Here is a 20,309-nt window from a genome sequence, read left to right as displayed (position 1 = left end):
AAGTGGAAGAGGAATTCACTTGAGGTTGTACTCACAGGTGTGGAAGTAGTAGGCACTGGAGAGAATGCCAGCCCCAGCTATTTGAGAGAGGTTTTGTGTTGTCATAGAAATTCCTAACAATCCAATTCTTGTTCATTTTGAATAGATTCTATATTTATAGAAGAAAATCAGAGATCCTGTATTAGAAGTGCAATAAGTGCATAACAAACTTTTATGTTTGCCTTTGTTACATATCCAAGTACAGTTGTTTCATGCATAAATAAATAAATACTTTATTTAAAAAACAGAACCAAATATTTCCTTTATTTTATATCTTCTTTTGAACTCAAAATTCCAGTGATATATGCAGAATAAAATTATAATAATATTACAAATTAATGATTTTTTTACTCAAGGAAACTCTATGGAATGCCTTTTAATTTGTTTTTGTTTTATTTAAAGTACTGAATATATATAATCTTTTTTTAGTTTTTGAGATAACATATTTTTATTAAATAAAAGTCAATGGCTTAATGCTCCACTAAATAAAGAGATTAACGATAAAGTGTAAAAAGACACTAGTTCAATGGTAGCATCAGCAAGAGCTATAAGCAATAATCAAAAGGAAAGTTGACCTTTTTACCTATATGCAGTAAATTTTAAAATAATCACAGACATTATAATTGTAGGAATATAACATTGTTCTCCATTGGTTTGAAAAAAAACTGTAAAACAAAGTTTGACAAATGTTTCTGCAGTGATACTGATACACACAGGCATTTATTTTGTTTTTGTTTTTCTTTTCTTCTTTTTAAATCTTAAATTGACTGGAATAATGTTCATTTTATGGCTTTTGTTGTTTGATTTTGAAAGATGAAAGTTCATAAAATTTTCAAAGCAAAAAATAGTTAATACCTAAGTATCAACTGTATAAACTAAACAAATGATAACATGTAGCTATATTAAAAATATTTTCTGAAGAATTAAATCATCACAGAAAGAAAACAAATTGGTACTGCTTCCTTTAACTTCCACCTTTCTTCCTAAGCTATCATCATGAGCATGAAGATGATACAATCTTCCTATGTACATACTAATACCTCATGACGGACATGTAAAGCAAATGTCATACAATTATTTACATTTTGGAAGCCTATTGTACGATAGATATTCTTTTACTGCTTGCCTTCACCAAATACTGTATTTAAGATTTATCCCTATTGATGAAGATCTGGTTTACTCATTCTGTTATTTAGTTGACTCATTTTTAGTGATTAACATTTAATATTTCTAAATAACTTTAAGCATTTAGAGATTTAATGATAAAATTATTTAAGCATGGCTTACAAAGCCTATTGTGGGATTTGTGTATATGGAATTAAGAGTTCTAAACATATGCTAGCATGCCAGTCCTGTCTATGTTTTATTTTTTCCAGCTAGAAAAGCATTTTTTTAATTAGCTTGTGAGAAACCCTCTAATCTAATGGGAGTCATGATTTTCACTGTTTTGGCATAACATAATAACTGAAATCAGTTTTATTTCTCATGGAGGAAATAACTGACTATTCCTAAATATAAGCAGGTACCTTTGAAATTTAAGACCTTCAAGTCAAAAAGTAGTTTCAACCATGCTAATTGATCATATTCTTTTAGGCAATCATAGAATTAAAAAAACGATTTTTAATTCAAAAATGTGTCTACCTGTACAGCTAAATCTAGAATCTGCTTAAGGTAAATGTCAATCTACTGTGAGCAAGTAGACACAGAATCTTTCATGACTGTCTCGTTATTTGAGGGGGAGAAATTACTACTATGTCAGTTGTGGGAGTAAGAGGAGGAAGAAACTAATTTTTCTGGGCAAACATAAGTAATTATGAGACTTTATGTAAGTCTCTTAGGTCAGAAATGCTTTCCCATTTTGCCTATAAGGAAATTAAAGCACAGAGACATTTGGTAACTTACTCAGCATCATATAGTGATTGCAGAGCCTGGCTTCAAATTCATGTCTGTCAGACTCTGAAACCATTCTGCCTAACAGGAAATGAATTGGAAAAAATCTAATCTACTTGAAATATAAATATGTTCCATTTATTCCACCAAGATTCATTAGACCCTTTTATGTGAGTTGAGTGCGAATGTCAGGAAAGCAAGGAAGACACAATATCTAGCAAAAATGAAGAAACAAGCTATTGTGAACCACGAATATTCAGTGATACCACAAACATGGTCATTTAATTAAATAATTTTTTGCTATTGTATTAGCATTGTTTGCCTTTGAAATTACGTAACCATGTCAATTATATTAACTGGAGAGGATCATGGAATGGCATGCTTTGTAACAAAGTACTTTGCAAGCATGTCCTAATAGATAATTGGTAGTTGTATTCAGAAATTTAAAATCAAACACTTCCAGTTTAACATGTGTAATTTTGAATGTAAAGGCTGACATGTCTCTGAAATGTAGGGCTTACTAATTCATAAAGAATCAATATCTATCACACAAACCCCTTTAAATATTACAATACAAAGGTTAACTAGTCTAAAATTATTTGGCTCCAGACTCCACTACCTTTATGAGGCGTATGAGTTAGTCTTTTCAAGCCTCGTTACAAATGATTGCAGCACCAAGCTCATACCTTTCACGTCTCATCATCTCTATCTACATCATTCAAATTCACCGTTTCTGACTTTTACTGCTACAGTAGCCCCTTGGACTCCATCTTACTCTTCTGTAGTCTACTGATCACAAAGAGTCTGATTGACCACATTAAAATTTAATCAATTTACATGACTCTGTTCAAACCCACAAATGGCTACCTAGAGCCCATAGCCCTCCATGGCCAGCAGGGTGCCATATAAACTGGTGCCTTCTACCTCCCTGACATCTTCCCATATCATCTCCTCCCACTGAGCAGAGACCACCTGATATACCTAGTCGTGTCACCAGAGCTTAGAACCACCAGTTCTTGGTGATCTGTCACCTGTTTGAAGGGATGACTTGTTATGTGAGAGTTACTAAGGAACCGTGCAGGTAAATACACACACACAGACACTATCCTTCAAGCACATCAGTAATGATTCTTGCCTTTTTAATAATTCCTTCATTTGTCTTAAAAGAGGCCATCTGTTTTGCAACACTGAAGCACTTTAATATTTGAGTCAAGATTTTATACCACTATGGGAAAACTTTATTTTTCTGATGTATAATTTTGAATCATAATTACAGCACTAAAAAACCACTTAGACAAATTAAGGACAAATAAAATGGCTGGACATGGGAACTCCATTTAAGAAGCAGTAAATATTTGTTATTCCTTGCAATCTTTTAACTAAATAACAATACTGAGATTTTTGAAAACCCAACATTGTTGAGGTTTTCCTTTATCTTCAAAATAAATTTTTATCTTTTGTAGATGAATAAGAATTTAAGAAAATTTTCTGTAAAATTAGTTGTTATTTTGTTTTATTTTTGCCTGTTCCTAGGAGCAGCACTTGATGAGTGTTTATGTTGTTGAGAACAGTTGGCAAGAGAAAAACCAAACCATAGGACCACAATAACCCAAGAGTTAAGGAAAAAACGAAAGAAAACCTTTTATGTTTACCCCCCTCTCTGAAAATCAGTACCTTGCCTTGCACTGATTACTACCTCATAAGCATTCAGCTCTGGTCCATTGGCACTCTGTGAATAATTGTAAAGGCAGATTAGGCATTCTAAAAATAATTTCTGTTGGAACATCACCATATCCTACTCTGTCCTACGATCAGCTGGCAGTCATAACCAGATCCCAAACTATTCTGGCTCTTACTGAGGCAGGAACATATTCGAGGGTGAGGCTTAAAGAGGGATCTCTCAAGTTCACTAGAATCTGAAAGAGGGAGACTTGCCCACATACTTTTGCAGGAGTTAAAATAACAGCAACAGTCCTCCTACTTAACAGGCTGAGTCATCAGTACATTCTACTGGTTTCTCAGAAAATCAGAGCAGATTGTTTGGGTTGCAATTCTGTGGGCAGAGGTGGGTACCACCTGCTGCAAAAGGCTGCAGTTTTTTCTCAGAGACTGCTGTTAGTAAGTCTTGCCTTTTAACAGTTTGGCCAAACGGAAATAGGAAAAGAAAAATTAAAGGGCACTGATGAGCACATTTCTAATGAATAAAAAAAAGAAAGGTGGTCCAGACATGGTTATTATGCAATTAATTATTTCACTGGCTATGAATATAAGCCACTTAAAAAGGAAGACTTACCGAAGTCTTGAAAGGCAAATCTTGCTTGATGTTTGCCTTCAGAAAATTCTGGAGGCCAGTAGCAGCGGCCTTGTCTCACTCTATCTGAGGAAAAGGTTCCAACTAAAGGAAATCCACTCTTGGCGTAACCAGCAGCAGGAGATTATTCTGTGATTTCTGAGTGCCTCATAATGTAAGGCCGAAGGAAGAATGGGATTTCTTGAGGATCTGCCAGCAGAAACCCGAGCCACCACTTTCTCACTCTCTCTGGGACTCTCTGGCCTCCGATATATCTGTCTTTGATTTAAAGTGACTCTTGGTGACTGTTTATTTAGGTAGGCACTACGTTTGTTTTTTTTTTTTATTTAATGAATGCATTTTTACACAGATACAACTTTAGGAATATAGTGGTTCTTGCCCCCATACCCCTCCCCACCCCGCTCCCATCCCACCTCCCACTCCCTCTCCCATCTCCTTCTTCCTTATGGATCATTTTTAGTATGACTTTATATACATAGGACCAACTCTATGCTAATCATAGATTTCAACAATTTGCCCCCATGCCCACATACAACATATAGAATATAGTTTGGGAAGAGAATTACAATTCAATAGAGACAAAGGTCCTACCTGGGGAGCAAGTGCACAGTGACTACTGTTGTTCCTTTAACAATTAACAGTCTTTTTTATGACATCAGTGATCATCCAAGGCTCTTGTCATGGGCTGCCAAGGCCAGGGAAGCCTTCTGAGACACTGCATTTGTATTTCCCTGTAGTTCTTTACACAAGTGCAACTCTGAAGTTTGCTCGCCTATCGGTGTCTGCCTCATGCATTATCAATTTTTAATTACCTGAGCATTTTATCTAACATGCTGTGACCAATAGACAAGACACACATCATGGCCAGATCCTGTACCTGTTGGTGAGGAGAAGGAAGAGCGATCAGTGAATAGGGTGTGAATAGTAAGCCAGCACCCTAAAACCATTACAAATCTTAGTGCAGTATGTTTACTCTCTTGTTCTTCCCCTCCACCGAATTCCCCTTCACTAATAATTGCTATATAAATTACCAACGAATAGGATGTTAATATATTAAAAGAATAGTTAATGTAGCCAGCCTTCAAAATAATGATAAATGCATGAGGACTTCTTGCTTGATGTTTCCTGTAATCAATATTTTAAAGAATTTCCAATACTATGTTTCTTTTCTCATTTACATGCATATATAAATATATATATATATTTTATGGTTGCCATGTCATAAAAGCTCAGTTGCATACTGATTAAGAGATTTTTTCCCCTATGCTGGTTGTTATGCTGAGATAGTTTGAGGACATCATCTATAAGCCTTTGAAAGTCTTGTTCATCTCTCCTTGCCCCTCGGGGCAGAAAGTAGCATTTTTCAAGATTAAAGAGAGTTGCAAGCAAGAGAGAAAGAAAGGGAGAAGCATAATAACTGGAGAGCAAAATGAATTTTGTCAACAAATTGGGAGATAAGACAAGCAGCTTGAAAAGATGATTCATGTGCAAAGTTAGCATTCAGGCTTTAACTTGCTTGCCACAGTTTCTGCAAAAATGAAGCCACTTGTAAGATGTCCTTGCTGTCCTGTCCCTGTGGTGAACAGAAGATAGGTAGACTTAGAAGACACGCATGTGTTTATATATGTGTGTGCACATGCACAGCTTGACCAATGCAGCATTTCAATACAGATAGCTCCAAAGCCTACATATCTACAAAATTTACCACAAATGTGACCGTGGGTTTGGGGAACTTTAAAGTCTCAGTCGTATCCTAATTAAAAACGATTTTAATTTGAGTTAGAGCACAATGTGACAAACTGCAAAAATGCCCTTCAGCCTGTGTCCTGTGAACCTGGACCTAGCTATTTCCTGAAGAGGTACATGGCCATTTCCCCTGAAGTGGTGTGTTTGGCTTGTCTCTCTAGGGTCCCTCAGGCTCCTTCTACTGCTAGCAAAAAAAATGTAAAAGTAAAAAATAGTGATAAATGAAACATTTGTACTCAATAATTGTGACCTAACCTGAGTAAAACACCTGCCCAGTTCTCATTGGTTTATAGAAACTCCTTAAGTCAGTCAGATTTTCACAAAAGGGGAATTGTGATGAAGCAGGTAAAAATCTTTTCATTTATTTTTATAAATATTTTAATTTCTACCTCGCTTGAGTCTCAGTTCTGTAAAGCAAAGAAATCCAAGTCGGGTTTTGCATAGAAGATGGAAACTACAATATGCGTTAAAAGAAACGGAGAAGCTATTTAATCGGGTTACATAGGGTAAGAGAATGGGTCGGATCAGGAGGGAGAAGAGATAAGCAGAGATTAAAAAAAAAAGCGAAACTTCATTCATTAGGCTGTGGGGATTCAGTAGGCTGCAAGTTTTCTGAGCAGTAGAGTGACGTGATCAAATTTTATTTAGGAGGCTTGATTATACTTGCAAAGACGTAGATTCAGCAGTAGATTCTGAGAAAAAAAAAAAGACAATTGGAAATTTACATGACTGACTTATGTTTACATCTTCCAGATGTGATCAGAAATTTAGCAGAAAAGCCATTTGGAGCTAAAGATAACAGTTGAGACTAAAATTCAGGAGAAATTACTCATCTACAATTTCAGCATGTGAACAATTAGATCTGAAGGTCCATGGGAAAGAGGATATTGCCAGAAACCAACAAATAACATTGGAGGATATTCACATTGGTTGGGGAGGGGTGAAGAATTAGAGATAAATCAGCAAGATATAGAGAAGGAGGAACCATGCCTGTCATGAGCCAAGAATGCCATTACACCAAGAGATATATTAAGGTACTGAGAATAAAGAATGAACAAAAAGTACTACACTTCATGTCTAATAGGTTATTAGTGACAATCAAGAGACATGAAAACCTCAGTAACTGTGAAGTCTCTCTCCAGCTCCATCTGTCTGACCACAGAACATGAACCTCTGTGCCCTGGACATAATCACCCACGTGTGCTGTAGTCAGGTGTTACAAATTCTAAGTATCCAAAACAAAATTGATAATTTTCCCTCTGATTGTTCCTGTCCCCAAAGTCTTGCATATCTGTACTACTGGATACTGCAGTGTTCATACGAAAATCTAAAAATCAATATTAGCTGCTTCTCTTCTTTAATTACTAAATATGAGTAGGTACAAGGTTATGAGATATCTCAGACAGTTTAGCCTTCTTTTTCTTGTTTTCACGCCTTCATTCCAGGCCTCCACTACATGTATCCCAACCTTTCCTGCTCTCCCATGTAACTTTTAGTGTACATCATAGTATAAAGACCTAAACTCATTAAAGATCCATTGATCCCGGGCGCAGAGCTATCCTGGACAATCTCCAGTCTGTTTTCTCCTACTGAATTACCTATCTTTCATTCTAGCCATAGCAGACCACTTGTGGCTTCCTCACTTAATTACCTCTCTTTATATACCATGTTTTTCTTGTTACAATTACCTTTGTTATTTCTGCTAATACAAAATACTCAATTTCTCTTTGTCTACCCTATAAAAACCGAAAAGTAAGGGAGGAAGAATGAGCTGACACTGTGCAAACATGAGGGGATATTTAACAAAACAAAGTTTTGAAGGAGGCAAGAAAAAGAATTGTTAAAGAACACATGGAACAATGTTAACAAAAATGAAAGTCTCCAATTCCTTCAAAGGAAGCTGACAACATTGAGAGCGCATGAAAGGGACCAAGGAGATTGGAAGTGAAGTAAAGCACCTGTAAACACATGTGTTCTCTACCACCCCAGGAAAGGGAGTGCTTCCACTTAGTCCTTGGAAAACATCAGACTGTCCTAAGATTCCTTGACAATGATTTCAGTGCTAACCCCACTTTGGCCAGAAAGAGGATATCACAAATGGACCAACTTGAAGGCTGAACCAACTTTGTTGCAATCACACCAGAAAAGCTAAAGGTCATTGAAGAGAATAATTTAGGAAGAACAGCAGTAAATGTCCCCCTTTCAAGTTTGCTCTTTCATTTTTCCAACTCTGACACCCACAAGATATCCTTTCTGTCAACAACTGCTATAGAGGTAATAAATTGAGGGTAGTTACTTTAATGTGTTTAATTTAATCCTGTTACTTCTACTGGTCTCATTAAAAAAAAAATATCGTGATCCTTTTCTTCTAAGCAAGTATGTTAGGATGAGCTAATTTCTATAACAAATAGATCTAGAAAAGGGTCACGACTTTGTTTCCTGCTAACTCAACAGTCCTGATTCGGTGTTCAGGCTGCAAGAATATTTGTTCTCCTCTCAGTCAATCACAGACCCAGGCTTCTTCCATTTGTGGCTTTGTCTCATCGTTGTCTGCATCGATCTGGTGAAGGGCAGAGCCCAAGGAGCAGCATATAGCAGCTGTTGATGAGCCAACCCTGGAAGTGACCATATCACTTCTTTTTTTTTTTAAGATTTTATTTATTTCTTTGAGAGGTAGAATTATACATAGAGAGTGGGAGAGACGGCAAGAGGGTCTTCCATCCTCTGGCTCACTCCCCAAACAACCACAACAGCTGGTCAAATAAAAACTCTTATGGGGGGCTGGCACCATGGCATAGCGGGTAAAGCTGCCGCCTGCAGTGCTGGCATCCCATATGGGCACCAGTTCAAGTCCTGGATGCTCCACTTCCCACCCAGCTCTCTGCTATGGCCTGGGAAAGCAGTAGAAGATGGCCCAAGTCCTTGGGCCCCTGCACCCATGTGGGAGACCCGGAAGAAGCTCCTGGCTCCTGGCTTTGGATCAGCACAGCTTCAGCTGTTGCGGCCATTTGAGGGATGAACCAGAGGATGGAAGACTCTCTCTGCCTCTCTGTAACTCTGCCTTTCAAATAAGTAAATATTAAAAAAAAACTCATTTTGAAGTCAAGAAAGGTGTACCCTTTTGAAGAAAAATAAAAAGTAAAGGTAAAATTATTTTTCCAAAAATAAAAATAAAGGTCACAGAGTTGGTACTTTTGCAAAAATGTTTAAAGAAATATGATATCTTAATAGCTTCATAAATAATAACATATAGTCCATACATCATATTCTGTTATTGTTCCATTAGTATTATTCATTTGGAACATGATAAACATTGCTATTTATATGGAAGGTAGCCGTGTATCTGATTATTTTATGTGAGTGGAATATTGTGTCACAGTATTGTATAAAAGTCGTTCTGTTAATTAAATCTACAAAATCAACTTATCTACTAAATTATTTGACATGCATTTCAATTTCCTGTGACCATAGACTTCTTTGATTTTTGTGAAAATACTGATTGCAGTTAAGTGTGTGACCACTGCTTTCTCCTTGAAAGTGAAAAAATTTTGCTTTCCTTCAGAGTGAGTTTCAATTCAAATTCCCAAGCATCATAACATTTAAAAATGAGAAAAATGTTTTTTTATGCTTATAAAGGAAGACAGTTTGATGCTTCAGTTTGTGTGAGAAAAAGAAGTAATGTACAAAATCCCTGTATAACTGAACTTGGAGACTGATTCCTTCTGAGGGACTGTGTCTAAATCCTTCCTAAGAAGTATAATGATTTACTTAAGCCAGTTGATTTCTTGCAATTTTTTATTCCTTTTTTTTTCCATCCACCCCCATCATTTTTTTAATGAATGTCAAGAACTCCAATCATACCACGTGTTCAGTAATTACTACCAAGGGGAGCTTGATTCTAAAACAGTTGTAATTTCTGGAAGAAATTGTAAGTTCACTAAAGCAAATACTTTAGTGAGGAGGTGCCAATGCTTGAGTAATTTAAAACCATTGTGAGCAGAACTCAGGGAATGACCCAGTAGTAATCAGATCCTGAAGAAAAGCAAGTAGCCAAAAACAATCAAAAAGGCTTTTTCTAAGACAGACTGTTGTGACCCAAGAAAGTTCTAGCTACTGGGAAACAGTGGGTAAGCCTTTTTGGCCTGGGCTTATGTGTTCCCTTTTGGTATATGTTTACCATCGGGCAGAGCCTTGTTTGAAAAACCTGAGAATTCTAAAGGGAATTTTTTTTTTCATATCAAGAAGGATTGGAAAACATGGTCATATAACAAAGTACCATTGTATAAAATATACCCCCCCACACACACATTTATTGATCATTTAAACACCCACTGCAAAGGTGTTATTTGAAAGGAACATGAGAATAGGGAAATTCATCAATGAAACTATAGGAAAATAGCACACTGATGTATTTTTTTTATTATTTTCTCATGACACAGCTGAGTAATTACATTACACAGTTTAAAGTATTTGCACAAGGAAAATACATAGAAATTCTGTTCTTTCCACTGTAGTTTAAATCATGACAAGCCTGTTGTACAACTGTTGTTTCTCACCTCCAGAGTCTTCTGCCTTAGCATCTCTGTAATCAACGTTGCCATCATGACCTCAGCTCACAAATGCCATAGACTCCTAACTGTACTCCCACTTTCCACCCTTGCCATCATACTTTGAAATAAATTTAAACTGTTGTCCTACAGAATCCTACACCACCTGGTTCTCATGGCACCTTTCATTTCTGCAGAGCAGCCTCAAATGCACCAAGCTCCTCCCCACCCTAGAGCTCTATTCTCACAGACCTGGAAAATCCTTACCCTTGTCCTCTGCATTCCAGCTCCTCAATGCCATTTGTGTCGGTCCTCTGAGATCACCTCCTCAGAGATGCTTCCCACACCACTCTGTTGAAAGCAGTGGCCTCCTCTGGGCTTCCTGTTCCTCATCTTAAACTGTATATGAAGTGCATGAGATATTAAATTAAATGGTTTATGCTAAGTACACACTTAATAGTAAGTATTAACATTTGATAGATGTTTGGTTATTATATAATTACTCCCACTAAAATGTAAGTTTCGTGAGGACAGAAATTTTACATGATCTAGGGCATGTAAACAGGCCTTCTGCAATCTCACTACAACTACTTCAACCCAAAATCTTATGTGCGCTCTCATTGACTGCTACATTATGCAAACCAATCTACTTTGCCTATTTCTTTTTAAAAAATATTTATTTATTTATTGAAAGGGAAAGAGGGAAGGAGGGAGAGAGAAAGAAGGAAAGAGAGAAACAGGAGACAGAGAGAGGCAGGAAAAGAGAGATCTTTATTCACTGAATCACTTCTCAAATGCATGCAAACAGCCAGGGCTGGGCAAAGCTGAAACCAGGAGCTGGGAACTCCACTGGGATCTCCCATGTGAGTGGCAGTGATGTGAGCACTTGGGCTGTCATCTGCTGCCTTCCCAGGTTCATTGTCAGGAAACTGGATTGAAAGTAGAGAAGCCAGGACTCAAACTGGCACTTCTATATGGGATGCGGGTATCTGAGGTGGCAGCTTAACCCACTGTGCTACAATGCCTGCTCCTGCTTTTTGTATCTCTTATCATAACTTAAAAATCCTTTCTCTGTCTCATCTTTTCATTTTTCTGCTTAAAGTTTGTCAGTAGTATTAGATCGGTACTAATGAAATGTACACTCTGATGCCTGATAAAGGGGATATTTCATCATCTGGAAACTTGCCTCTCTTGCAGCAGTTTCCATTACTGTTTCCGGCATTATAAAATATCTGCTCTTTCTTAGCCTTCTCCATGTTGCATGTCATATTATTCCCTTGTCCACAATGAATGTCATTCCTAAATCAATGCAAGTTTGGGCATTGAATTTTCCAGTTTCCACAGAACTTCCAGAGAATGCTTTTCTATCTGTTATATTCTGTGACTGGATGTATCATGCTTGACACGTCACTTTCCCTTAAAGCTCCTTAAGAGCAAAACCTATGTTTTGCTAGTATTTGATAACCCCCACCTCTTGAATCATTTCTGCTCTCTCAAGTCTGTGACATAAATATCATCAGATGTCAACATCATGAGAACATTTTCTAATTTTGTATTTCTCTTCTGTTTGTGTATTAGATTTGCCTCACTTCTTAATTTTTTTTTTCAGTTAAAGGCAAGTGAGCTAACCTGTCTCATTTATAAATTATTCCTTAAAGGACTTTTAACTCCTACCTAAGGAATTTTGGATTACTTCATATTTAAGCTCCATGGAGTCTCAAAGGAGATGGGTTTATACATCATAATTTGGCTTTAGGAAGAAAATGTCTGTATGTAGCTAAAATGTCAGGATCCCCTTGCCTCTATGGTTAATATGCTAGAGAAGAAATATAAATTAATTTTAAAATTTCATTCTAAATTGAGTTATATTTTAAGAAAAAAGGATAAATCAAGGGGAAGAAATGGTATGCATGATAAAGTAAACATTGCTCCTAATCAAATACTGAAGTGGGTGTCCTTTGTGAAGGCAGATAACAGTGGTTTGTGATCATTTTTCATTGAGAAAAGCAGTTATCTAGAGCTTTCTTATTTCAGGAAGCTTCTTGATCAGAACATGAGTTCACATTTTTTTGCATAGCTCAACTCTAAACTTCCTAATTTAAATTTGAAGAGTTTCTTCTCCTTGGTCTATTTTCTAATTTAGCAAATAAAACGTTCTGGAAAAAAAAAACCTACGAAGCAAAATTTTTTTGTCCTCACATTTCTCTGGGTGAAGATACTGATTTCTACATGCTGCTTCTTTAGAATAGCATATCACTTTCTTCATAAGCTTTTAAAAATAAATAAGGAAATGTTTCTCAGTGAAATTATCAATATCTGAAGTTCTTAAGAAGCCTTAATAAGTACATTTTGTGATTCTTTTTTTTAAGATTTATTTATTTATTTGAAAGGCAGAGTTACACAGAGAGAGAAGGAGAGGCAGAGAAGGGAGAGGTCTTCCATCCGCTGGTTCACTCCCCAATTAGCTGCAACGGCCAGTACTGCACCCATCCAAAGCCAGGAACCAGGAGCTTTCTTCCAGCTCTCCCACGTGGGTGTAAGGTCCCAAGAACTTGGGCCATCTTCTACTGCTTTCCCAGGCCATAGCAGAGAGCTGGATCGGAGTGGAGCAGCTGGGACTCCAACCGGCACCCATATGGGATGTCAGCACTGCAGGCAGCAGCATTACCCGCTGTGCCACAGCTTGGGTCCCTATGATCATTTCTTTATTTTGTAACTACCCCTGTATTTTCATGTTGGGTTTCAATACAAGCTTAAAAGTAGAACCATGTAGAACTAATCCATCTGCTTAATGTTGTTGAGAAGCAATTTCTTAACCTATAGATTTACTTCTGGTACCCCAGTTCTTCAGCATAGAATTGAAAAGAATTTCAAAAATTATTTTAAGCACTAACAGTGGCAGAGAGATTCTCCAGATTTCTCAATCTTTGTTTCTATGAAAACATTAAGGTGATTTCTTGGATTTATACATTAAAAACCTAAAAATTACAGAATGCCAAACTAAGGCCCAGATAAATTACCTGAATGAAGCTCCTGTAGTAGCTCTGCCAGCAGAGGCACTGTACAGTTTTCCGCTTTCCTTGGTTAATCTGGTTCTTGGGATGGAAGGGAACAGTCAGTCCACAGCCTTTTCTCTCCTTTTTATGGGTGTTAACCTCCTGCAACACTTCTAAGCTGGCCAAAGGTTTCTCATCAGCCTCATCCGCCATCTCTCCCCACCTACTACTCCCATTAACAAAGTATGAAATTCTTATTCTTTATCTTTGTAATAGTTATGCTGAAATATCAAACATGAGTTGGATTTGATAATAATGAATTCCAGGGCCTGTGTTATGATATAGCAGGTTAAGCTGCTGCCTGCAATGTTAGCATCCGGTATGGTTGCCTGTCTAGACGTAGCTGCTCCAATTCTGAGCTGGGTCCCTGATATTGCACCTGGGAAAGCAGCCAAAGATGGCCCAGGTGCTTACGCCCCTTAACCCAAATGGGAGACCTGGAAAAAGTTCCTGACTCCTGGTTTTGGTCTGGCCCAGCCCTGTCAACAGCCATTTGGGGAATGAGCCAATGGATGGAAGATCTCTCTCTTTCTGTAACTCTTTCTTAAAAAAAAAAAAAAAAAAAAAAAAACTTTAAAAAATAAAAATTAAATTCCACATAGTAAGTGTATAAAAATAATATACCTCCTTAAGATTTTTGTGAATTTCCTATAATGGTGTTTCATTTAAAGATTAATTTAACTTTTTTGTTTTTTGTTTTACAAGTAATATTTGCTCGGGCCGGCACCACAGCTCAATAGGCTAATCCTCTGCCTACAGCACCGGCACCCTGGGTTCTAGTCCCAGTTGGGGTGCCGGATTCTGTCCTGGTTGCTCCTCTTCCTGTCCAGCTCTCTGCTGTGGCCCAGGAGTACAGTGGAGGATGGCCCAAGTGCTTGGGCCCTGCACCCGCATGGGAGATCAGGAGAAGCACCTGGCTCATGGCTTCGGATCAGCGCGGTGCCCTGGCTGCAGCGGGCCGGCCCAGCAGCCACTGGGTGGTGAACCAATGGAAAAAGGAAAAGGAAGACCTTTCTCTCTGTCTCTCTCTCTCACTGTCCACTTTGCCTGTCAAAAAAAAAAAAAAAAAAAAAAAGTAATATTTGCTCTTGTTAGCTTCTATTTACCTGATTTACATATGATGAGTCTATTTTTCTATCAAACTGGTTTTGTCATACAGTCCTGCCATATAATATTGCCACATTTGTGCCCTTACTAACCTTAAGACTTTTATGTTAAAAAGTAGAATATTTCCTTGCAACAAAAATAATTATTGTGGATTTTTTCTTGAATATCTTTTCTAGCTCAACTTTTAATCACTTCATAAACATAGACTCATTATATATATTTCAGGCCAAGAGGATTTAGTGAAGTTATATGTCACATCATATCCCTCCAGGAGTTTAGCAGAATAAAAGTTACAAGCCGTAATAATTGACCTGATTTCTAGAATTCACTCCAGGCTACACAAAGATCTGCCTGTTCTTAGAGATAAGTCAACTGTATGTGAAGCCTGACCCAATTGGATCAGATTTGAGTTGTGAGGGAATTCCAGATGATAAGGATTCTTTATGCTTCCTTTTGGGACCAACTCTGCTGATCCAGTGAACAAGGCTACTTTCAACTTAACTCAGAATTCCTCTGAGTCATAACTACAGTAGCAATGAGCACAGCACAACATGGAACTCCACCTGTCCTAAACCTAAAAAGTAAAGAGAGAGTTTGCTATGTTTTATTATTCATACTTTACTTTTCTATGACTAATGGTTTACTTTTCTCTAGAAACAAATTGCATTTAATATAATTAAGTGGATGTTTGACTCACCATAGATATAGCAGTTGAGTATATTTTAAAATGCATGAAATGCAAATATTTTGCACCAGTCCAGTTTTCTGTAAAAATTTGTATGACTCAGAAGGTTTATACTCATAAAACACCTGCTTCATTCTCTATTTTTACATTTACTGTGCTGTCTTGTAATGTACATTTTTCAAACACATCTGCCTCCTCAGCAGAGTAAGAGCTAGCTGTGTTCAGAGTCCACGGTATTCTTAGTGCCTGGAAGACTTCCTGGCATTCAATAAGTGTTTATTAAATAAATTAACAGAAAGAATAATAAGTGACAATCTTAAAAATTAAATGAAAGCTGCATACAAGCTCATTACAACACTTTGCAAATCAGTGCTCTCATAGGTCACTTGGGCCCTCTGATTTTTTTCCCCCAACATTTTCCCTTTCCTTGCTTCATTGTCTTATTGTGTGTATGAAGCAGTCCTGACCAGACTCACATGTCTCTGTAAACTACCATCAAATCATACCAAACATAGCATCTGAAAAAACCTGATGGAACTTATGCTGATCAGTGACAAAAAAGAATAATTCCATCTTAAGTTACTCATCCAAAATCCAATAAATTATTCTCTAACAAAACAAATTTTAATGAAAAAGGGTGGGTAAAAACAAGCTATGTGACTGGACTACAAATTGAGCTCAAAACAATAAGGTAAATGCTTGTCAATAAAAAAGTATGAAATATGGTTTATTATTATTTATCTTCTCGTGATAAATATATGGACTTGGGGTATATAAGGTGATAGATAACAAATAGATAAAATAAAGTAAGTTTATTAGGTAAACAATCTTAATTTGGTGATTAGGTTCTGTTTTGTTTTAATTAGTTTATTTTTGAACATAGAATCTGGCCTCTCATTTTTTTCCCAGACTATCATAAATTATATCCATGAGGCCAGTGCCGTGGCTCAATAGGCTAATCCTCTGCCTGCGGCGCCGGCACACCGGGTTCTAGTCCCAGTCGGGGCGCCAGATTCTGTCCCGGTTGCCCCTCTTCCTGTCCAGCTCTCTGCTGTGGCCCAGGAGTGCAGTAGAGGATGGCCCAAATGCCTGGGCCCTGCACCCGCATGGGAGAGCAGGAGAAGCACCTGGCTCCTGGCTTCAGATCAGCGCAGTGCGCCAGCCACAGCATGCCGGCTGCAGTGGCCATTGGGTGGTGAACCAACGGAAAAAGGAAGACCTTTCTCTCTGTCTCTCTCTCTCACTGTCCACTCTGCCTGTCAAAAAAAAAAAAAATATATATATATATATATATATATCCATGAGTGTCCCTGAAGCAGCTCTTTCCAAGTGATGTTTGTCTTTAGTCATGCCTTCTTCTGGTTCATTTTTCATACCATTACTGGATCAGTCTTGCCAGAAATGACCTTGCATATGCCTCTCACTTCTCTTCCATTGTTTGAGGTGTTCCACGTCCTTTGGGGCAGGATCTGGCCATGTCTATTATACTCCTTTATGATTCTGGTATTATCTGACTTTCAGCTTCAGTTTCCCATGTTCCACCTCATTTATAGACCACAGTGAGCGATATCTGTGCTTTAGACACTTAATGGATTCACTAAATGTGTATTATTGAGTCTACCCTGTACCACACACTGTGGTAGATGCTGGACATGAAAATAACTCAACCCTGCATCCAGGAGCTCACAATCTCATGGTGGGGGGGATAGATAAAAACAGAAACCTCCTGTTCAGAGTGAAGGTTGCAGTTAGAGGAATGCTAAGCATGGTCTCATTCCAGAAGGTATTACCTCGTCCATTCTTAAAATCAAACCAAACATATGATTTGGTCATACAGGCTCTTTTTTCCCAGAAAGCTTCTTGTCCTTTCTTGAGCTAACTCCTGCTTCTCCTTTAAATTCAACTCAGATGTTATCTCCAGAAAGTATTGATTGACTTCCCAGTGTGGTTAGAGCTGGCCATGTACCACCACAACATCCGTCCTTACAGTATTAGTTCACTGTATGTTTGCTGTTAGCTTGTCTGTGACCTCCCTTAACATAAGAGTTATGTGTTTATTTTTCTTGTATTCCCAGTGCATTTCTGATTGCCTAATGTTTAAATGTTTTTCTATTGATATTTTGGAGACATTTTTAAATGATTGTTTAATGAATTAGGATTTGTAACGATGCAGGTGGAGGGATCTTAGCAGTCATGCAGATAAACCTCCTATCAGTCAGAACCAGAATTCATTTTATAATGTTCATGTCAGGTAAGTTATTATCTTTTGCTTGAACCCATCTACTTACAAGGAGTGCATAAATTTCAAAGAAATGCCAGGAAAAAAAAAACACACAAATGCTATGACTGATTATGCTGTACATTCGTTTACCCTTCCTGTATTTGGAGTAAGATTTTAATCTGACTGTGTTAGAGGCACAGTGCTTCAGTCACATGGCCTGCATTTGTGATGGGAGAATTGTTCATCAAAAGATAAAGGAGCTCAGCAGATCCAATAAAGAGCAGGAAACAGAATTTAATGGTATCTTGCTTATTATTTTCCAGAAGTTCATCCTTCTTTTGTCTTAAATAGCAAAAAGCAGATCCCTTTCATGGAAAACTATGAAGTATTTAGTTTTTGAATGTATGCTCAAATTTGGTTTTCACTCTTGAATTTCAATCTTTCCTCTTTTCATTTCACAATGGCCAGTTTGTTCTCCAATTTTCAGGGTTTTGTTAGTGTTTTTTGATTTTAATTGCAGCATATTATTTTGTTATATATAATACAGCCTCTGAGTTCACCTCAGTTGTGGTACTGTTGCAACCTGCAATAGTGAAATCTCCAAATCATCATACCTTCAGCTCAGATGATCATGTTTAGCTTGCAGCTGCTTTAGGAACCCATCCAGGGCCTTCCAAATGTGTTGATCTTGGGTGACTGGAAACAAAGAACCTTCACTCTGTGGTGAAAGAAGTAAATATGTATGGTCAATACTTTCCTTTGGAATACTTATAATTCTAAAAAATATTCCTCAGAGTTGTACCTAGCGGAGACTTCCTTATTCCTTTTTTTGTTAATAGGTCTTGAATTATCAAGCTAGTAAAAGTTTAAAGCAAAATCATTGATTGCCAAAATTTGAATTATCATTTCCTTCTGAATAACCTTTTTTATTCTGATGCTTAAATTATGGTCATTTAAGAAAAATTTTATTTTATTGTTATGACTGAATTTATCTATATTTTTGAAGAAAAATACTAACATAAGGGGTCAAAATTCATCTGTTCAATCGCTCAATAGTTCCATGCTAACAAAACTAATACTTTGATTTAGCATCATATTTAAATTTGGATATCTAGCAAGTGGTAGAACAAGGATTCTGTCCTAATTCTCTGATTGCAAATTTTCCACAAGTTGTACTGTATTTCCAGTACCTACGTTCAAGTCCTTAATCAAATAGCAGAGGCAAAATCTCTAGATTACTTTACATATTTATTTTTGATGTATGTGAGAGCTATTTTATTAGTTCTCTTATATAATATTTAAAAATGGACCCAGATAATTTACTGCCATGAAGTAAAGATTGTATACCATGGTTATACAAAGAAACTTACCTAGGCCAGTGCCATGGCTCACTAGGCTAATCCTCTGCCTGCGGCACCGGCACCCCGGGGTCTAGTCCTGGTTGGGGTGCTGGATCCTGTCCCAGTTGCTCCTCTTCCAGTCCAGTTCTCTGCTGTGGCCAGGGAAGGTAGTGGAGGATGGCCCAAGTAGCGGCCATTTGGGGCATGAACCAATGGAAGGAAGATCTCTCTGTCTCTCTTTCTTTCACTGTCTAACTCTGCCTGTCAAAAAAAAAAAAAAAAAAAAAGAAAGAAAGAAAGAAAGAAAAAAAGTAAAGAAACACCCAGTTGAATATGGTAGATTGTTAACAGTTGAACAGGTTTATCGAAGTTGGAGGTGTTAACCGGATTCTCTTTCCATATCCTGCCCCATTTGGCTAGTTCCACTGCTTAGTCAGAGAGCAAGAAATGGAATGGATATTTGTGGAGTGGCTTCTAATTTCCAATCTCTCAGGAAGTGTCTAACTTGACCAAATAGTTTACTGTCTCTGGTCTTAGTTTTCTAGTATGGGGCAAACCATGTACCAATTTCTACTGCAGAAAATGTTCAAGCAAAAGCAAGAAAAGAGTAACAAATAATAGGTAGCATTGATTGTGCACTTCCAGCTTTGCTGGAATTATATACTTCATTTATATTATCATTTCTACTTCTAACAATAACCTAACACTGTGTTGCTTTGTATTCAGTATCTTTTGTCATTACAAATGACTTATTAGGCACCCAACAGCTTTCTTCATGACTGTTTACTTGCCATTGTGTGTTCTGAAGAATGAGTCATCCTTCAAGTATTTTTCAATAGCCTGAAAATTGCAGATAAGATATGAAGCAAACATCTAAATGTTCAGCTTAACTTTTTCATGCCATCATAAACCGTTTCTTCAGTTTTGCATGGAATACAAAAAGGAAGAATATAGGGCTTTATGCAGCTTATCAGTGAATATTTAAGCTTAGGACTCCTTCACATTTATAAGAAAAGATGGATTCGAGGTCGGTGCTATGGCGCAGTGGGTTAACGCCCTGGCCTGAAGCGCCGGCATCCCATATGGGTGCAGGTTCAGGATCCGGCTGCTCCTCTTCCAATCCAGCTCTCTACTATGGCCTGAGAAAGCAGTGGGAGATGGCCCAAGTTGATGGGCCTCTGCACCCACGTGGGAGACCTGGAGGAAGCTCCCAGCTCCTGGCTTCAGATCAGTGCAATTCCAGCTGTTGCGGCCAACTGGGGAGTGAACCAGCAGATGGAAAAACAAACTCACTCTCTCTCTCTCTCTCTCTCTCTCTCCCCCTCCCTCCCTCCCTCCCTCTCTCCCTCTCTCTCTCTCTCTCTCCT

The 20,309-nt window shown here is 37.7% G+C and overlaps 1 protein-coding gene and 1 long non-coding RNA gene across 51 annotated transcripts in view; one reads left to right on the top strand and one right to left on the bottom strand.

The window, feature by feature from the left end:
* LOC108176883 (uncharacterized) overlaps positions 1 to 19,352 on the bottom strand; it is a 168,762-nt gene extending 149,410 nt beyond the window's left edge. Inside the window, exons 1-2 of the long non-coding RNA XR_016231919.1 lie at positions 18,973 to 19,352; positions 18,217 to 18,320 (exon numbers count right to left, since the gene is read on the bottom strand). This is a non-coding gene — a long non-coding RNA (uncharacterized LOC108176883). The remainder of the gene's footprint in view (positions 1 to 18,216; positions 18,321 to 18,972) is intronic.
* Positions 1 to 20,309, top strand: part of MAP2 (microtubule associated protein 2) — a 313,061-nt gene that overhangs the window by 209,248 nt on the left and 83,504 nt on the right. The gene's annotated exons all lie outside the window — the stretch shown is intronic.

This window comes from Oryctolagus cuniculus, chromosome 3, assembly GCF_051225735.1.
Source record: "Oryctolagus cuniculus isolate XC-2025 breed Fujian yellow rabbit chromosome 3, ASM5122573v1, whole genome shotgun sequence".
Taxonomy (NCBI): Eukaryota; Metazoa; Chordata; class Mammalia; order Lagomorpha; family Leporidae; genus Oryctolagus; species Oryctolagus cuniculus.
The sequence above is the reverse complement of the archived record's forward strand: the minus strand, read 5'-3'. Positions and strand labels throughout refer to the sequence as shown.